Source organism: Thunnus maccoyii, chromosome 12 (genome assembly GCF_910596095.1).
Source record: "Thunnus maccoyii chromosome 12, fThuMac1.1, whole genome shotgun sequence".
Taxonomy (NCBI): domain Eukaryota; kingdom Metazoa; phylum Chordata; class Actinopteri; order Scombriformes; family Scombridae; genus Thunnus; species Thunnus maccoyii.
In genome coordinates this window covers 6,049,445-6,061,475 of record NC_056544.1, presented here as the reverse complement: position 1 = coordinate 6,061,475, position 12,031 = coordinate 6,049,445, and the positions used below count along the sequence as shown (strand labels likewise).

Here is a 12,031-nt window from a genome sequence, read left to right as displayed (position 1 = left end):
AGTGCTTTTCTAGTCTTATCATCCACTCAAAGCACTTTACAATGCAAGCTAACATTCACACACAATAAGAGCAATAAAGCACTTCCTATCCAAAGTAACCCACAGTGTTTCTATGCTCACCCATTCAAACACACACTTACACATCGATGGGGTTCAGTATATTGCCCCAGAAAGCTTTGACACATGGACTGGAGCAGCTGGGAATTGAAACACCGCTCTTCTGATTAGTGGACGACCCTCTCTACCTCCTGAGCCACGGCCTCCCCTACCCCAAAAATGACCCCATTCCACCACAAAAGAGTGAACTAACAGTAATTTCAGTCACACTTTAGTGTTAGCTTACACATTTTTAAGCTGAATCATATCCTGATGCACCTGCAATAACACATATCTGCCACAGTGACTGACAGTGGGTCCCTCTTCCAGCTGCTGCTTCACTGTGGCATGAATCACCCCCCATACAGTAGTCCCTCTCATCACCGGTGGGTGTCGCTGCTGACGCTGGTACCCAAGCTGTCTGTCAGTCTGTCTGGCAGAGATGGGGGGATGTTGTATTGTGAACTAGGGGAGAGAGAGAAAGAGAGAGAGAGAGAGAGAGAGAGAGAGAGAGAGAGAGAGAGAGAGAGAGAGAGAGAGAGAGCGCACCTCTGCCGCTCCTCCTGCCTCCTCTCCTGTGCGCAGTGCTCCGGCCCGGCCGCTCCTTCCTTCCTCATTTCCTCTCCACAGCTGGCTCTCCGCTCTCGGATGCTGGCAGCCTTCTCCTTTCACACACCGCGCTGGACCAAATACTTCGGAGGGTGGAATGACTGACTACCTGTTTTGCATGGTCTGAATTTCGGGAAATTCGCACGCCGGAAAGGAGGGGAGTCGAGAGGGAAAAAGAGGCTCTCCATCCCCCGAGGGAATTTATTTTACAGTAAGCAGGCGCAATGTCATTCCAGTTTCCCCATTCCGCTCCTCTCACACCTCCCATCTGTGCAAATGCTTGAGAAGAAAAATGGTAGAATTTGACAGCCTGCTGGGAATATGGCTGGCTGTTTGTATTTTTGTTCGTAGTGTTTTGTGTCTCTGCCAGATGTTGTAGCTATATTATGTCAGTTCATCCAGAGGCGTGGTGTGGGTTGTGTTTTTTATTATGGTGCGCTAAAGGGATGTGGTGTGCTTGCATTGATCGCGGACTGAAAATGGAAACCCCCATCTCAGCTAGACTCGCCATCCATCCGGGGCCGGGTGTGTGGGGGTCGGAGGAGAGGGTGGCTGATGCGAAAACGGTATTACTTTCAGATTGACCTAAATTTGAGCGATATTCGCAAGATTATCATGGGTGACAGCGGCTCATCGTGACCGGCTGCACCGTCTTTGTGTTGCCTTTGCAGGGCGATGCTTGGACAGTCAAAATGTTTGTTTCCCTCAGACATCAGGCATGTGAACGGATGAAGAGCACCTTGCTGCCTGTGTGCTCCATCCGGGCCTGCCTGCCTGCTTCAAATGCTCCATGATTTTCACAAAAAAACAAAAAACAAAATAAAAAAAACACCACAGTGTGTTTCTCATCACCTCAGGCTGTTTCTCCTCCCCACTGTACAGTCATTAATCTCATTCATGACATTGCCAAGATGACTGTGTTTCAAGAGAAAGCATTATAATGTTTGCTCATGTTAATTTTCTGTGCATTTCTGCTCTGTGACCTGGCAGAAATCGGGGCCTGTTCTTGCCTACTGAATCAGCCCTCATATAGACTTATCTCCACTCACTCTTTGGTTGCATGGCAGTTTATGATGCCTCATTTTCAAAGTTCATTCCTATGTTTTCTCTTAGGGGCTGTGATCACAGATCACTCCCAAGATGGAGGAGCTACCCAGTCTAATAAGAAGTTTAATGTGATGGACATTGGGGGGTTGGGGGCAGCCATGAGGAGGCTTCTGATAAGGCCGGCAGAACAGATAATGTCTCACAGTGAAATGTCTTTATTAAGTTGATTATCAACAGGCTGCTTGTTTCATATTGACCATCTTTGTGCATGAATAGTGTGTAGTAGCAGATTATTCCCACTTTGGTGAAAAACATTACAAGGATCAGTGGATGTGGCAGTGTATAGATGAGATGATCATCCATAGTAGGGCTGCACGATATGTTGTTTCAGCATCAACATCGTGATGTGTGCATGTGCAATTGTCAGATTTCAGGACGTGTGATGTCAAGTAAGGCAAATTACTTGACATCAAGTCATTCTGCTACTTTTGATGTGCTCTGATGAAGGGGTGCACGTCATCAATTTATCAAATAACCAAAGCAGGCCCCACTTGTCACCTACCACAACCGGAAAATAAGCGCCGCCTGTTTTGGTTCTTCACCAGAGCATATAGAGAACTGATCGCTTTGCATGCAGAGTCTGCATATTACCTGCCTGTTAACATGCATGCAATGCGGCTACTGTCACAGTTAATGTTGGCTGGGTGCTAAAGGCAGGCGGTCAGTTACGTGAGGCGGCTTTTGAGCGTGTGTATTCCCGTTATCAGTGGCACCTCGTCCTTGTGCTGGTTTAAAGTTACAGTCACTGTCATGGGTTGGTCTGTGCCCTAATGTTAACCTATATGGTTACCTATACCTATACCTATACGGCTGTGAACGTAGCAGTGCAGTGTGTGTACAGTTTAGGCTATTTGTCAGTGAATAAATGCTACAACTCCTCAAGACCCAAGCCAAGTTCCCCTGTTTTGCTTGCCACCTGCTGATTAAAGTGAAGGGGGTTAGCCCTGAAGTTAGCGAGCGAAGTTTGCCTCTTGTGACGGAGCATAAATGAGCTATACCTGGTGCCCATTGGAACTTGACCAGGCTCACTTAAGGTGGACTGACCTTTAAGTTGGACCAGTTATTTTCATTTTAGTGATAATCTCAGCCACTCCTCAACAAAGAACAGAGAAATGTCTGGATGCTGAGTCTCTCCTGAGTTTTGCTCAGCTCCCCCATCATCACAATATATATCGCAGATATTGCAACGTCAGTTTTTTCCAATATTCTGCAGCCCTAATCCATAAGTGACCATTATATGTTCCTATGCGAACCTCTTCCTTTTTACCTCTGTATCTGGTGGGTGGACTATGCAACCTGCTACTGGACTAATAAGAGTCCCACAACTCCTATTTAACTCAAGAACCAATCAAAACTAGACAAGGCAGGTGTCAAATATTATAGTGATTTAGTCTTCATATGATGTAGTTGTGTTTTAAAGCAGTTGTTTTACCATTCCCAACCTTTTTGACTTGTGAAATAGGAATAGTTTGACATTACATTTATCCATTTTCTTGCCGAGAGTTAGATGAGTAGATCGATACAACATTCATACAGCCAACAGCTGGTTAGCTTAGCATAGCACAAGGACTGGAAACGGGGAAACAGTGAGCCTGGCTCAGTCTAAAGGTAAGAAAATCTGACGGCCAGCACTTCTATAGATCACTAATTAACACATTTTATCTTGTTTGTTTGATTTGTAAAGAAACCGAAGTGAAAAAAAGACAATTTGTAGTTTTACGGGGGGGGGGGGGGGGGGTTATGTGCAGGACTATTTCTTGGCCGGGTGCAGTGACTTCCTGCCGTTTCCTCTGGTCACGGGGCAACCTCAAGGTAACAACAGGTTCATATTTAGACAGAAATAAGAGTGGTATCGATCCTCTTATTTAACTCTCAGCAAGAAACCCAGTGAGTGATTTTCCACAATACATAACTATTTACTTTACTTTTCAAGTGAAGCAATGTGTACTCCAGTGTGAACCCTTGTCACAGGTTGCATGTCTGAGTTGTAAGCAGAGTGATGTCCCCTTACCAGATTGTTTAATTTCAATAGTTTTTAGAGGCATAAAGGGGTAAGACTATTCAGTAATTCACAATGAAAGCAAAAATTAAAAAGACATTTTGCAATCTGTCAGATTTTGGGATCCACTGACTTTCCCCTTGATCCAAAATAGAAAACATTATCACTGTTTTAATGCAAGCTCTGTTCTCATGTTGTCATGTTCTCACAGTTTCAACTCCTTGTCTCCAATATTCATTCGGTCTGCCAGAGTGCACACAAACAGCTTGTGTTTACTGACTGCTACAAGCTAGATTTGCAACATCTCAGAGCAGAGCTCTGAACATTTAACACACATAGGTGAAACTGCCAGCCAGTGTTCTTGTCACACAACATTTAACTGATCAAAGAGCTTATTTTTCCCAAATGTTGCTGCTGCGTTCCCGTAACACACTGAGCAGTGAGGAAGCCTGGAGTCTTCAGAGTATGCTCACTTGCTGCTCTGGGGTATAATAGAGTACACCCCCATCCTTCAGCCCCCTCTGCATTTCTCTGCCTAATTGCCAAAGATTCATGGTGGATGGTGGAGTGACCCTATAGTTATATCTGTGGTGAAAAGTCAGAAAAGTGATGTACTCTGCCACGGTTCAGAGAAGTGTTAAGATCGTGTTATCATCCTTCTCCAAAGACTCGCCTCGGCTGCTGCAGCCTCAACAGGCTTCATTAAGTTTTTATATTAAGATGATACATGTGATGTGGACAAACTCTTAATAACCTCTCACAGAGACAGATCGGCATGAATTACTGCTTTCTGCAATAGACCCAGAGTCTAAATATTTTCCCCCTACTGATCTCTAGATCTAGACTAATAAAACTCATTTTGACAGCAACTTTAATTTGGCTCACAAGGACTGAGCAAGAAACAAGAACAGTCTGACGATCTCGCAAGTTTATTTGGAGGTTGAACTTTATGGGATGAATACAGGGTCTTAAAAGTGAGTGCACTCGAATTGCTATTATTAATCGGTCATTGTACAGGAAAACTATATGCGCACAGCTACCAAACGAGGGTACGTCAAAGTTGAACCAGAATCTGACTGCTTGTGCTTCTTGCACTTTGAAATTCTTTTTTTAGCAACGTCACCATGTTCCGAGCAATTAAGACAGTTCAGTGATAAAAACTATGAAAATTACAATTACAATTATTGCTTCAAAAATGGATCATAATCAGTTTGCAAGCCAGTTAGTAGCTGTGTTTCATCAACAAAAAGGTGTGTCAATCAGCGTGTTGATGTGTGACAGCTAATAGGAGCTCCAAACATGGAAGCTCATCTGTGCTTAAACTGCAGTCATATCCATTGAAAAACTTTTGAGTTAATCAATACCCCAAGCAGTACGGTGTTAATAATCAACAACAAACTGCAGTGAGGAAGAACAGACTCCATAAGTTGAGACAAACCATTAGGGATGCTACAGATACTGTATGTATAGTACAGTATATAGGGCTTGACAAATGCTTAATTAGTATGAAACATCATATGACCCACTTTTGGAGCACCATTAGCATGCTTCAGTATGTTCAAAGTCGAAGTTGTTTTTCAGTGCTTATGTTATTTTTTCTACCCCCAGTAGATTTTATGTAAGGTTATATAAAAGAAATAGCTGTATTTAACCAGGGAATTCTAGCATTAGTGCTAGTAGTAGTAGCACTGCTAATATTTTTAATTATGTAAACACTTAACAAATGTGTAAAAATGTTATCATATTTAAGAGTTTTTCATATTTAGGTTGTAGTACTGCTACTACTGCTACTACTACAGCTACAATTAATAATAACAGTATTACACCATTGATAACTATCGGCGTGCATAATTTGTACATGTTCTTATTTTATTTTTTTCAAAACAACCACAGTCCAATGTGAGATAAAATGACAATCATGAGCCGAGATACATTTTGTGCCAAAACCATTCACTACCTATTTGAATCAGCCATCCATTGTCCTAACCTGATAATCTCTGTTGATAACCTTGTTCAGAAAGAGAGAGAGAGAGAAAGAGAGAGAGAGAGAGAGAGATAGAGAGAGAGAGAGAGAGAGAGAGAGAGACTGTGTTGCTGGGTCATTGTATTCCAATCATGGCAGCATCTGATTTATATCACAGCTGGTGCTCCCCCTCCTTCAGTGAGTAGATGGGAAAGATAGGTTGCCTGGTCAACAACCTCTTTATTCCTTGAACCGTTCAGCGGCGACAAACAGTAGGAGATACAAAAAGCAGGCTGAGTTGCTGACATCATGGCTCATGTTTACTTGTATGGCATTATAATAAGTAATACAGTAGTAAATGTATTTATATAGCATTTTTCAAAATAACATTACACTATATACAATAGTATACTAGGTTTGCTGTCCTAGTCCCCTTTTTATTCATTTTCAATACTTCAAGGATTCAGCACCCGGCTTTATGATTGTGAGTTGAGTGCATGTCAGTCCAGTCTTATGTCGTGTCCTGGGTTTTAGAGCTAGGTCACTGCATATCACTGCTAGTGATGAATAACAATGTAACTGCATCAACATTTTTCATCCCTGTTTGTTGACTTCTCCAGTGCCTTAGATGTGGTCAATCTCACCATCCTATTATATAAACTTTACTATTAAATTTGATGCTGTAGCTCTACAGTTTGTGGCTGATGATGTACACTCTGATATTTTGAATATTAATGCAGGAGTTCCTCTAGGTTCCATTTTAGATCCTCTTCTGTTTTTTAAAACATTTTATCATCAATCACAAGTGGAAACAAACATCTTTATGTTACTCTTTACTTACTATTTTGGTCAACCCTGTGGTTTAAAAGTTGAAAATCCTTAACAAGCCTTAAGTCATCTACAGTTTACTCACATTTTCAACAAATCAGTCTAAAATGAAATATACAATATGCTGCTTTCCACGAACACCAAGGCTCTACGGTGGTTTTTTGAAGCAACATTCTAGGACTACATGGATATTATATAAAGACTTGAATCTGCCTGTGGATTGTATTCATCACTCAGCACCACTAGTAAACCCTTCTGTATACATCCTTGTATTTTCTATCAAAAAGCTGGCTAGCCGTCTCTCTACACTCAGAGAAATCCCCACTGGTACCATTTACAAGGAACGCCTCCACAAATTACAATCCTACCTCACACATTTTATGAATTGAGATTTTTCTCCTCAGTTTCTCCCGCATAAACTTTGCCTCCTACACAAACTTATTTATCCTGTTAACGGTTATCTCAGCATACACTTGTATAGGAAGTCAATGCCATTATTTCATGAAATCATGTCATTTTTCAATAAAAGTGTTTATACCAGAAACATTGAAATTTTGAAAACATTGTGGGTTATCTGAATGTAAAATTCAAACAGTTTGTGTGAGATTATCGTGGTGCACAAGTCTTTACAACCAACCCTGTCTCTTAAAAATTATGCTCATGTACCTCTAATTCTAACAGCATTTACAGTATCAGTCAAAAGTCTGTACACACTTTCCCATTCAATTGAATGAGAAAGTGTGTCCAAACTTTTGACTGATACTGTATGTTTTGAAAGAAACGTAATCAACACAAATGAGAAACCTTTTTAATGAATATATCTGTAAAATGTTCTGTCAACATTTTCTGTGTTTCTCCACAATATCCATTCATGGTAAAGCATTATACTTGTTTTTATGATTAAGTTTAAGCAACTTCAAGCACTTGCTTAAGGTCACTGAAAGATTGTTATCTTTGTGAAATACTGACAAAATCAACTGTGACAGGAGACAGGACGTATTTACTTTTTCTATTTTTAATGGAAACCACAATCTAACCTAACCTTTACTGCAGTGTTCTTGTAGCCTAAACCTAACCACACACAGGACTCAAGGTACAAACCTCCGTCTCCAATGTCAGTCTGTTTGGATGCCCACCATCCATCCTGACCACCTCCCTAGTAACTCTTTGTAGAAGGTTTCATTATGTGGACTGGAATCCAGTTTACCTCCAAAACAGTTATGTTTGCTCATGAATGTATTTATGTTGTATATAATGGTCATTTTCAGTAGACAAAACTCTATTCCTTACATTTTGTGCTTTCCTGTATTGTAAGTTACCAGTGATATAAAACTGCACATCTATGATCTGAACTTATGAACTTATGATATTCCAGTCTTCCATGTCTTTTAGGTCACACCTTAAGTTCAGTATATGATAGATGACCTCACACATATCTTGTGCACTTGTGAGGTCCTTTCCAACCGTTCCTCTGCAAAATTCTTTCCAGGTTTTAAAACCAGAACAGAATTCTCAGTGCATATGAATAGAGCCACTGATCCCCAGTAGATACACCACATGAACACCTACAGCACTGAGCAGGCGCAAAACTCAGGTGACAGAATGACCACCATCCATTTCCTCTCTCTGCAGCTTTTTTTTCATTCGTGGGTCCGGCTGGCTCACTAATGGATGATGGCGAATAGCAGCTGCACTTTGCTTTCCTGTCTCAGGCACTGAGTGGTTTTCCCTCTTCTCCTCGGCCCTAAGAGGAGAGAGGAACAGAGCGGGAGCTATGGAGAGGCTAATGGTTGTTTGTCGGACACGTCATTTTGTCACTTGAGTTTTGTTCATTTCATTCGACGGTTGAGTGGGCACTTTGCAGCCTGGGAAATTCTCCTTGCAAAATCGCTTTGCACCTATATTTACTATGGCCGTTGTAAATAAGCAACCCATTTGGTTGTGCATTAAGCAGACACTTGAGTGAAAATGAGACTATCTGTCTCATTCTGCTCAGCTGAATAATGTTGTTTAGTTCAATTTTGCAAAAAAAGTAAATAAATGGAATGAGCCTACTCCGCCAAAAGGACACCATACTATTTTTTTAATCACTGCAGCACAAATTAATTACAAAATTAATTAGTAATGGATAAATGAGAGGCATCTTTTATCTCTGTGTAAAGCCAAGTTCAGGCCATGGCTGTCATCATTGTTTCAGTGAGTCCACCATACTCTCAGTGTCTGGCAAAGCTCAGACCCCGTGTGTCCTTCTGCGCCGAGGGAGACAATAATACTCCTAATCCACCTCTCACTGCATTGCTCACCCAATCAATCCCCCGTGGACTGGGACGTTGCCAAGTTGCGGTTGCCAAGTTGTGGTTGCCGTGGAAACAGGGACTCTGGTTTGCTGTGATGTCAGCCAGGTGCGGTCTGGCAGTTTGGGCTTTAACAAGGCCGACCCTTGTTGGGGATAATGAGCAAGACTCTGCTGTCATGACGATGACTCTTTTTGTGTATGAGGGGAGGTCAGCGAGGGGCGACTCCCAATTAGCTTGGAGTGTGTGAGGGAGAGGGTGAGTGTGTGGGTGGGAGTGTAAAGGGAGAGTTTTCCCCCTCTGGTTTGTATGTTTGTGTGTGGACTAATGCTCTTTCCTGCAACATGTGTATCAAATACTAGCATACAGTACTGTATGTATTCATCAAATGCTAAAAATCCTAAAAATCATCTGCACAAGAGGGCTTGGTATCATTTCAGTTTTTCCAATATGGTACAATACCTGAGTTTCAGTACCAAAATTGTACTTTTTTTGATACCTTAAAATGTTTTTCTACAACACCCCTTTTTTCTTGTCACAAGAGAAGCTAAACTTCTCAAATGTTAAATGTTGAAACACAAGCAGCAAGAATTTTGCCTAAATAAAATGCTGTTTAAAATTGGAAATGATTCCAAAGATACATACCAAGACTACAAATTTGACCAGACATAATAGTTTTCGATATTTGGTGATACAGACATAGTTTGGTCAGTACCCTACTTAGAAAAAAAGTCTGCATTTTTGCGAGCCCTAGAAGAGCAAATAATGTATTTCATGTGAGCGTGAAATCGAACTGCTGTTTGACAAACTTCCCGCTTTACATAATGCACATTTATAGTTAATAATGACTCAATATAGCAAAGCCAGCTTTACAATTACACTCGTCGGAAGGTATTATTATGCACTGTACATTCACATCGGCTGCTTGTGATCACCATGTGCCTCTACTTTAGCAAATATATGATCAGTTTTATAATATAATGTACATAATGAAGGACTGACAGAGCTGAAGGAACATGAGAGACTTTATTCTACATCAGTCTGACAAACACTGAACACTATTTTCATAGTGGCACTAATGAGGTCACTTCTTCCATACAATACAGGGATAAGCCAGTCATGTTCCTGTTTCAGTCAGTCCAGTTTTCCTGTGGCTGTGTGAGCCAATCAGGACGGGGACTTTTTATTTGTATTTACCATAGCCAGCAATAGCAGCTGGAAGTTAAGAGACAACATGATATGGAACAAGTGGAAAAATGGGCGAGCCGCATAAGGTCAATTAGATTAGATTGTACAATTTAAGGAAATCACTACAGGAACATACTTTCATTTTACTATTTAATGCCTCAGCTATTTCAGACTTTGTTTGATATTATGTTAGGTATTAGATGAAGATATTAAATCAAGGATTGGCACTAAGCGGTGCCAATGCAAAATAAACAATAAATATAGGAAGTTCCTTCTCTTTTTCTCAATGTCTCAGTTGTTTTAGGGTTTATAAATCCTTGAATGCTCATTTTTCATTTTCTTTTACCCGTAATGATTTAAGTAGACAGAACAGGACAAATACATGGGATATGAGAACATTTTCTGAAAAAGCAGGTGGTTCTTGTATTGTGTATTCTCTGATGTAAGTGCATGACTTTGCCTGCCCTTGTCTTTTTGCGTATGTGTGCTGTGTGTGTTTTTGACTGGGTGGGCGTTGGAGGACTGGCTGCAGCCTGACAGCCGTTCTTTGTTCTCACATGCCTTCAGCATTTATGAACTCTTATGTGTAAGTGGGCCTTACATAATTACAAATGAGCTCTTTATCCATAATTCTGCAGAGAGAAAGCCATTATTTCCTGCAGAGCTTTTGGAGCTGTAAAGGTAAAAAAAACAAAAAAACAACAACAACGGACTGTGGTGGTCAAACACCCTTTCACTTATCACCTTGATGAGAACAGTTCTCACTCTGCTTCATTTTACTGGTTGTGTTCTTTGGACCTGGCAGAGGATAAATTCATACAGATTTTTTAGAGACAGAGGCAACGCAGAGAGTGAATTTCCATCCAGGTGTGAAGTGAACAGTTTTGCGGAGGGCATGTTTTGCTCCTGTGATTTTTTCAGGCTTTTTTTTGGGGGGGAGCAGTTTAATAAAAAAAAAATGCATTTGCTCTTCATATTGGCAAAACACTGAAATTGCACAACAAAGATTTATTTTAAATTCCTCCTTAATGATGAACCTTTGTGAAAATGTTATTTTCTTATCTCTGTCCCCAACCACTCCACCCTCAATGTCTCCATTCATTTCTTGCTGACGAGGTGGTTTGTGGGGGTCAGTTGCAGACTGCATGGTGTCAGTGTATTCTTTTGCTTCAGGCTGTGTCCTTGATTGTTTTCTGACCAAAAACACTTGCATTTTTTAACCCCAAATGCACTGTAAAAAACAAATTGGTCATCACCTACAGTGGCATTCACATGTGGAAAAAATGTACACTAAACCAATTAAATATGGAGAGGGTGAGAGGAAAAAAGGGAGTGGAGGGAGGGTGGGTGGGGGGTGGGAGGGTACTACTATCTTTTCTCTTTCTCTGTCAGTTTTTATTTCATTACCATTTTTTTAAACTTTAAAGGGCATTTTCATGCCCTAAGCCCTCATTAATTTCTAACCCTTTGCAAGCATTTGCTTGCTTGCAGGTTTCGCATAAGTGGGTTTGTGTGTATGTGTGTGTGTGTATGTGTGTGTGTGTGTGTGTATGTGTGTGTATGTGTGTGTACGTACGCGTGCAGTAAAGGAAGTGGCGTCTGGCCAGCGTAGCCCAGCTTTGTCTGGCTTTAATGCCTCTTCATTCACTGTACTCACATCCACCCAGTGCCCTGACAGCAACTAATCTCCTCTTTATCTTAAAGGTTTGCTCAGCACTTTGGTGTCCTATTCAGACGAGTGCAAACCAAAGATTTCATCCAGCAACGCGGCACTCCTAGTTTTCCGCTTTACTACGTCCAGGAGTTGTCTTTGTACTTTGGAGTCGTGAGGTTGGTTTAACCCCAATCTAGCCTTAAAAATGTTGCAGTGGGCCACAGACGTAGTACAGATTTCAGACATGTCCAGACATGAGGTGGTCATTTTTGCCAGTGAAGCATCATCAGTTG

At 41.2% G+C, this 12,031-nt stretch overlaps 1 protein-coding gene across 1 annotated transcript in view; it reads left to right on the top strand.

Moving 5' to 3' along the window:
• Positions 1–629: 629 nt before the first annotated feature.
• Positions 630–12,031, top strand: part of ctnnd2b (catenin (cadherin-associated protein), delta 2b) — a 178,340-nt gene continuing 166,938 nt past the window's right edge. The window contains exon 1 of the mRNA XM_042428429.1: positions 630–916. The gene's annotated coding sequence lies outside the window, so the exon portion shown is untranslated. The remainder of the gene's footprint in view (positions 917–12,031) is intronic.